The sequence below is a fragment of the Pristiophorus japonicus genome, unplaced genomic scaffold, assembly GCF_044704955.1.
Source record: "Pristiophorus japonicus isolate sPriJap1 unplaced genomic scaffold, sPriJap1.hap1 HAP1_SCAFFOLD_30, whole genome shotgun sequence".
Taxonomy (NCBI): Eukaryota; Metazoa; Chordata; class Chondrichthyes; family Pristiophoridae; genus Pristiophorus; species Pristiophorus japonicus.
The window spans coordinates 13784776-13790316 of NW_027252779.1; the positions used below are offsets into that span (position 1 = coordinate 13784776).

The window sequence follows — 5541 nt, forward strand, 5'->3', positions numbered from 1 at the left end:
GATATAGTCAAGAGGGAGTTAGATATGACACTTACGGCTAAAGGGATAAAGGGGTATGTAGAGAAGGCAGGAAAGGGTACTGACTGAATGATCATCCATGCTCTTATTGAATGGTGGTGCAGGCTCGAAGGGCCGAATGGCCTCCTCCTGCACCTATTTTCTATATTTCTATGTTTCATTGTTTCTATTCAGATGTTTGATAGCATTCATGTTTGAGCTGACAGAAATCAACCAGTTGCTGTGTGTCGCTCTTTGAGGAAAGTGAGAAGCAGCTGCTATATCACTGCGGCCATGCCAGTCTGAAAAAGTCTATTCTCGGAGGCGAGGCAGCCTAACAACTGGTAACTATTTGGAACTGAGACCGACAGTGAATACCAGGTGCTGTAGACTTTTACTGCCACTACAGTCTGCTCACAATATTCACACTGGCTTCAACCAATAAACACACAGTTAGCTTCTCACCCCTTCATTCTATTTCTCTCTCACCCTCGCCTTAAATTGAGTCATGATTACTTTATGAATGCATAGAATGAGAAAAAGAAATGAAGAACAGCCGCATATTATTTTAAGTAATGAAAAAGCAAACGTCTTGATGACTGTGGCCAGATTAGTCTGAAAACTTTGATCTTAGAAACTGAGCAAAGTCAGGCCTGGTTAGTATTTGGATGGGAGAGCGCGTGGGAATAGCAGGTGCAGGAAGCTTTCGTTGGCGCCACAGGCCGCTCTTGTTTCTGCAAACACACTGCCGTTAATCCATCAAAAACCTTTTTGCTGCTTTCTCTCTCACTTTCCTTTCACCATTTCTTTTCTGCACATTCTCCTGCTGCTAGGGGGTCGACGCAGGGTGTGAAAGAAGGCAGAACATCAAACGGTAGCAGCAAAAATCCACACGCCGGCGGAGGGGCACCAGGATGCAGCAGCAGAGAGCCAAGACAAGGTGCATCGAAAACTGGGAGCGACAAACAGCAACAGAACAAAGAATAGTACAATTCGTTGCAGGAAAAAAGCAAAGGCAACCAGCAGGCTGGTGGAATGCATGTGTGTTAATGTGAGGATTGTTACAAAATCAGATTGACGAGTTGCAACGTCACTTGCCACATGGGGTCCTGAAATGTGGCTACAAGAAAGTCATGGCTTAAAAATGGGTAGGATTGCAATTGAAACAATGCTGGCGATTTGGTTGCGTTGGAAGCTTTTTTGGGGTGAGTTCAGATTTGGGGATGGGGAGATTTTGGGGAAGAGCGATTCGACGTTGGCGAGCATGAGATTTCGGTGTGGGTAAGTGAAAGATTTGGGGGTGAGGGAGGGAATGGTGAAAGTCAGGTAGTTTTGAAGCTTGAGGCATGGCAATGAAGGGGATAGGGCTTGTAGTTTGTTTGCGTTGGAGGCAGAGCAGCAAGAGGAGGGTGTGGCGGAAGGAAAATGGTGAAATGTAAGTTGAGTGCTGACTCCTTGTTTGAATGTATAGAATGAGAAAAAGAAATGAAGAACAGCCGTATGTCCGTTTAAGTAAAGAGAAAGCCTATGTGCTGATGCCGATGGCCACACTAGTCTGAAAACGCCCGATCTCATCTGATCTCGGAACCTACGCAGAGTCAGGCCTGATTAGTATTTGGATTGGAGACCGCCTGGGAATGCCAGGTGCAGTAGGCATTTGCTGCAACCACAGGCTGCTCGCAACATTCACACTACCGTCAACCAATCAACAAGCTTTTCGGTTCGCCCTCCTGCATTTAATTTCTCTCTCACCCTCTCCCTTTATTTCACGGCAAAAAACAAAAAGGTCAAAATTACAGCAAAATTCTGAAGGGACAAATTGTGTTAAAAAGACAAGCCTGAAGGCTCTGTGCCTCAATGCGAGGATTATTCGGAAAACTTTGGACGAATTAACTGCGCAGACAGCAGTTATCGGATATGATGTAATTGGCATCATGGAGGCATGGTTCCAGGGTGACCAAGGTTGGGAACTCAACATCCAGGGGTATTCAACTTTTAGGAAAAATAGGCAGAGAGGAAAAGGAGGCGGTGTGTCATTGCTGATTAAAGAGGAAATTAATGCAATAGTAAGGAGGGACATTAACCTGAATGATTTGGAATAGGTATGGGTGGAGCTGCGGAACAGCAAAGGGCAGAAAACGCTAGTGGGAATTGAGTATAGATCACCAAACAGTAGTAGTGAGAACGGGGACAGCATCAAATAAGAAAAAAGAGATGTGTGCAATAAATGTAAAACAGTTATCATGAGCGACTTTAATCTACATATTGATTGTGCTAACACAAAAAGGTTGCAATGCGGTGGAGGAAGATATCCTGGAGTGTATTTGGGATTGTTTTCTACACCAAACTGACGAGGAATCAACTAGAGAGCTGACCATCCTAGACTGGGTGAGGTGTAATGAGAAGGGACTCATTAGCAATCTTGTTGTGCGAGTCCCCTTGGGGAAGACTGACCGTAATATGCTGGAATTGTTTATGAAGATGGAGAGTGACACAGTTAATTTAGAAACTATGGTCCTGAACTTAAGGAAAGGTAACTTCGATGTTATGAAGCGTGATTTGGCGAGAATAGACTGGCAAAGGATACATAAAGGGTTGCAGGTGGTAAGCAATGGTAACATTTAAAGGTCGCATGGATGAACTTCAGCAATTTAACATCTCTATCTGGAGTGAACAAAATGGTGAAGGTGGCTCAACCGTGGCTAACAATGGAAATTCAGAATAATGGTAAACCCAACGAAGAGGCATATAATTTGGCTAGAAAAAGCTACAACCTGAGGACTGCGTGTGGTTTAGAATTCAACAGATGAGGACTAAGGGTTTGATTAAGAGGGGGAAAATAGATTAAGAGAGGAATCTTGAAGGGATCATAAAAACTGACTGCTAAAGCTTCTATAAATATGTGAAGTGAAAAAGATTAGTGAAGACAAACGTAAGTCACTTGCAGACGGATTCTGCTGAATTTATAATGCGGAACATAGAAATGGCAGACCAATCTGCTCGAGGGAAGACACAAGTAACCTTTTGAATGTACTAGGGGACAATGTGTCTCGGGAGAAGGAGGAACTGCAGGATATCTTTATCAGGCAGGAAATTGTGTTAGGTAAATTGATGGGATTGAAGGCCGATAAATCCCCGGGGCCTGATAATCTTCATCCCAGAGTACTTAAGGAAGTGGCATTGGTGATTATTTTCCAACAGTCCATCGAATCAGGATCAGTTCCTATAGACTGGAGGGTAGCTAATGTAACACCACTTTTTAAAAAAGGAGGCAGAGACAAAACGGGTAATTATAGACCGGTTAACCTCACATCAGTAGGGGGGGAACTGTTGGAATCAATAATTAAGGATGAAACAGCAGCGCATTTGGAAAGTAGTGACAGGATCGTTCAATCTCAGCATGTATTTATGAAAGGGAAATCAGGCTTGACGAATCTGCTGTAATTTTTTGAACACGTAACTAGCAGAGTGGACAAGGTAGAACCAGTGAATGTGGTGTATTTGGACATTTGACAAGGTCCCGCACAAGACATTAGTGTGCAAAATTAAAGCGAATTGCATTACGGTAATGTACTGACGTGGATAGAGATCTGGTTGGCAGACAGGAAGTCGAGTGTCGGGACAAAAGGGTCCTTTTGAGAATGTCAGGCAGTGACTAGTGGAGTGCCGCAGGCTCAGTGCTGGGACCTCAGCTCTTTACAATATTATTAACGATTTAGATGAAGGAATTAAGTGTAATATCTCCACGTTTGCAGATGATACTAAACTAGGTGGCAGTGTGAGCTATGAGGAGGACACTAAGAGGCAGCAGGGTGACTTGGACAGTTTAGGTGATTGGCCAAATCCAATGCACATGTAGTATAATTTGGATAAATGTGAGGTTATCCATTTTGGGGCCAAAAACACGAAGGCAGAATATTATCTGAATGGAGGCAGATTTTAAAAGGGGATGTGCAACGAAAGCTGGGTGTCATGGTTCATCATTCATTGAAAGCTGGCATGCAGGTACAGCAAGCAGTGAAAAAGGCAAATGGTATGTTGGCCTTCATAGCAGGGGGATTTGAGTATAGGAGCAAGGAGGTCTTACTGCACTTATACAGGGCCTTAGTGAGGCATCACCTGCAATATTGTGCTCAGTTTTGATCTCCTAATCTGAGGAAGGACGTTCTTGCTAATGAGGGAGTGCATCGAAGGTTCAGCAGACTGATTCCAGGGATGTCATATGAGAGAGACTGGATCAACTGGGATTTTATTCACTGGAGGTTCGAAGGATGAGAGGGGATTTCGTAGAAATCTATAAGATTCTGACTGCACTGGACAGGTTAGATGCGGGAAGAATGTTCCCGATGTTGTGGAAGTCCAGAACCAGGGGACATAGCCTTATGACAAGGGGTAGGCCATTTATGTCAGAGATAAGAAAACGTCTTCACTCAGAGAGTTGTTAATCTGTGGAATTCCCTGTCGCCGAGAGTTGTTGATGCCAGTTCATTGGATCTATTCAAGAGGGAGTTAGATATGACGCCTATGGCTAAGTGGATCAAGGGGTATGGGGATAAAGCAGCAAAGGCGTACAGAGGGAGTGATCAGCCATTATCTTATTGAATGGTGGTTAAGGCGCGAAGGACCGAATGGCCTACTCCTGCGCCTATTTTCTATGTTTCTATTTTTCTATATTTTCCAAATCGTTGCTGCTTATTTTCCTGCTGCCATAGAAAGTCAAGGGCGTTCATGCATATCCAAGCAAAAAACACAGCAACAAAATAACAGAGCAAAACACCACACCCAAACCTATAACTCCTTATCATCCAATGCATCCTAGATAAAATTCAGACGTTGCGCTATAACTAACACATCGTAGCTCAATTCTGCAACAAAGTAGGGGCAGGTCTGGTTAATACTTGGATTGATGTCTTAATACCAGTTGTACGAGGCTTTTCATATTAGTCGAGGTTGTCGCTGCCTTTATTCAGCACTCCATTTGCTTTTCGATCATGCATTTCTTTCTACAACTCTCTCTCTCGCACTCTCTTTCGCTATTTCTCTCGCTCGCTGTCGCTCACACTCTCGCTCTCTCTAATAGGCAGAGGGTTGACTTGTACTTAGCAATGGTGGCTCGGGTTTTTAGTTCGAGTGTGTTAGCCAGAGATGGCGTGAACAGAGAATAAAACAAGGTGTAAGGCATGTATAAGGAAATGTAAGAAGTACAAATGCTTCTGACCTGTTTGATAGCATTCAGCTGACAGAAAGCAGTAAGGAGCTGTCTGTGGCTCTTTAAGTAAAGAGAGAGCCAGCTGTTCTATAACTACAGCCATACTAGTCTGAAAATCTCCAATCTCCTCTAATCTTGGATGTTGAAGTAGAATAATGCCTGGTTAGTATTTGGAAGGGTGATGGACAGGGAATACCAGGTGTTGTAGACATTTGGTAGCACCACAGATTACTCGCCACATTCAGAGTGTCCTCAACCAATCAACAAACTGTTCGCTTCTCGCTCCGAAATTCAGTTTCTGTTTAACCCTTTCCCTTTATTTTTCCAAATCTTTG

At 43.6% G+C, this 5541-nt stretch overlaps 1 pseudogene; it reads left to right on the top strand.

The window, feature by feature from the left end:
• The first annotated feature begins 1534 nt into the window (after positions 1–1534).
• On the top strand, positions 1535–1653 carry LOC139248914 (5S ribosomal RNA; annotated as a pseudogene).
• The last annotated feature ends 3888 nt before the right edge of the window (positions 1654–5541 follow it).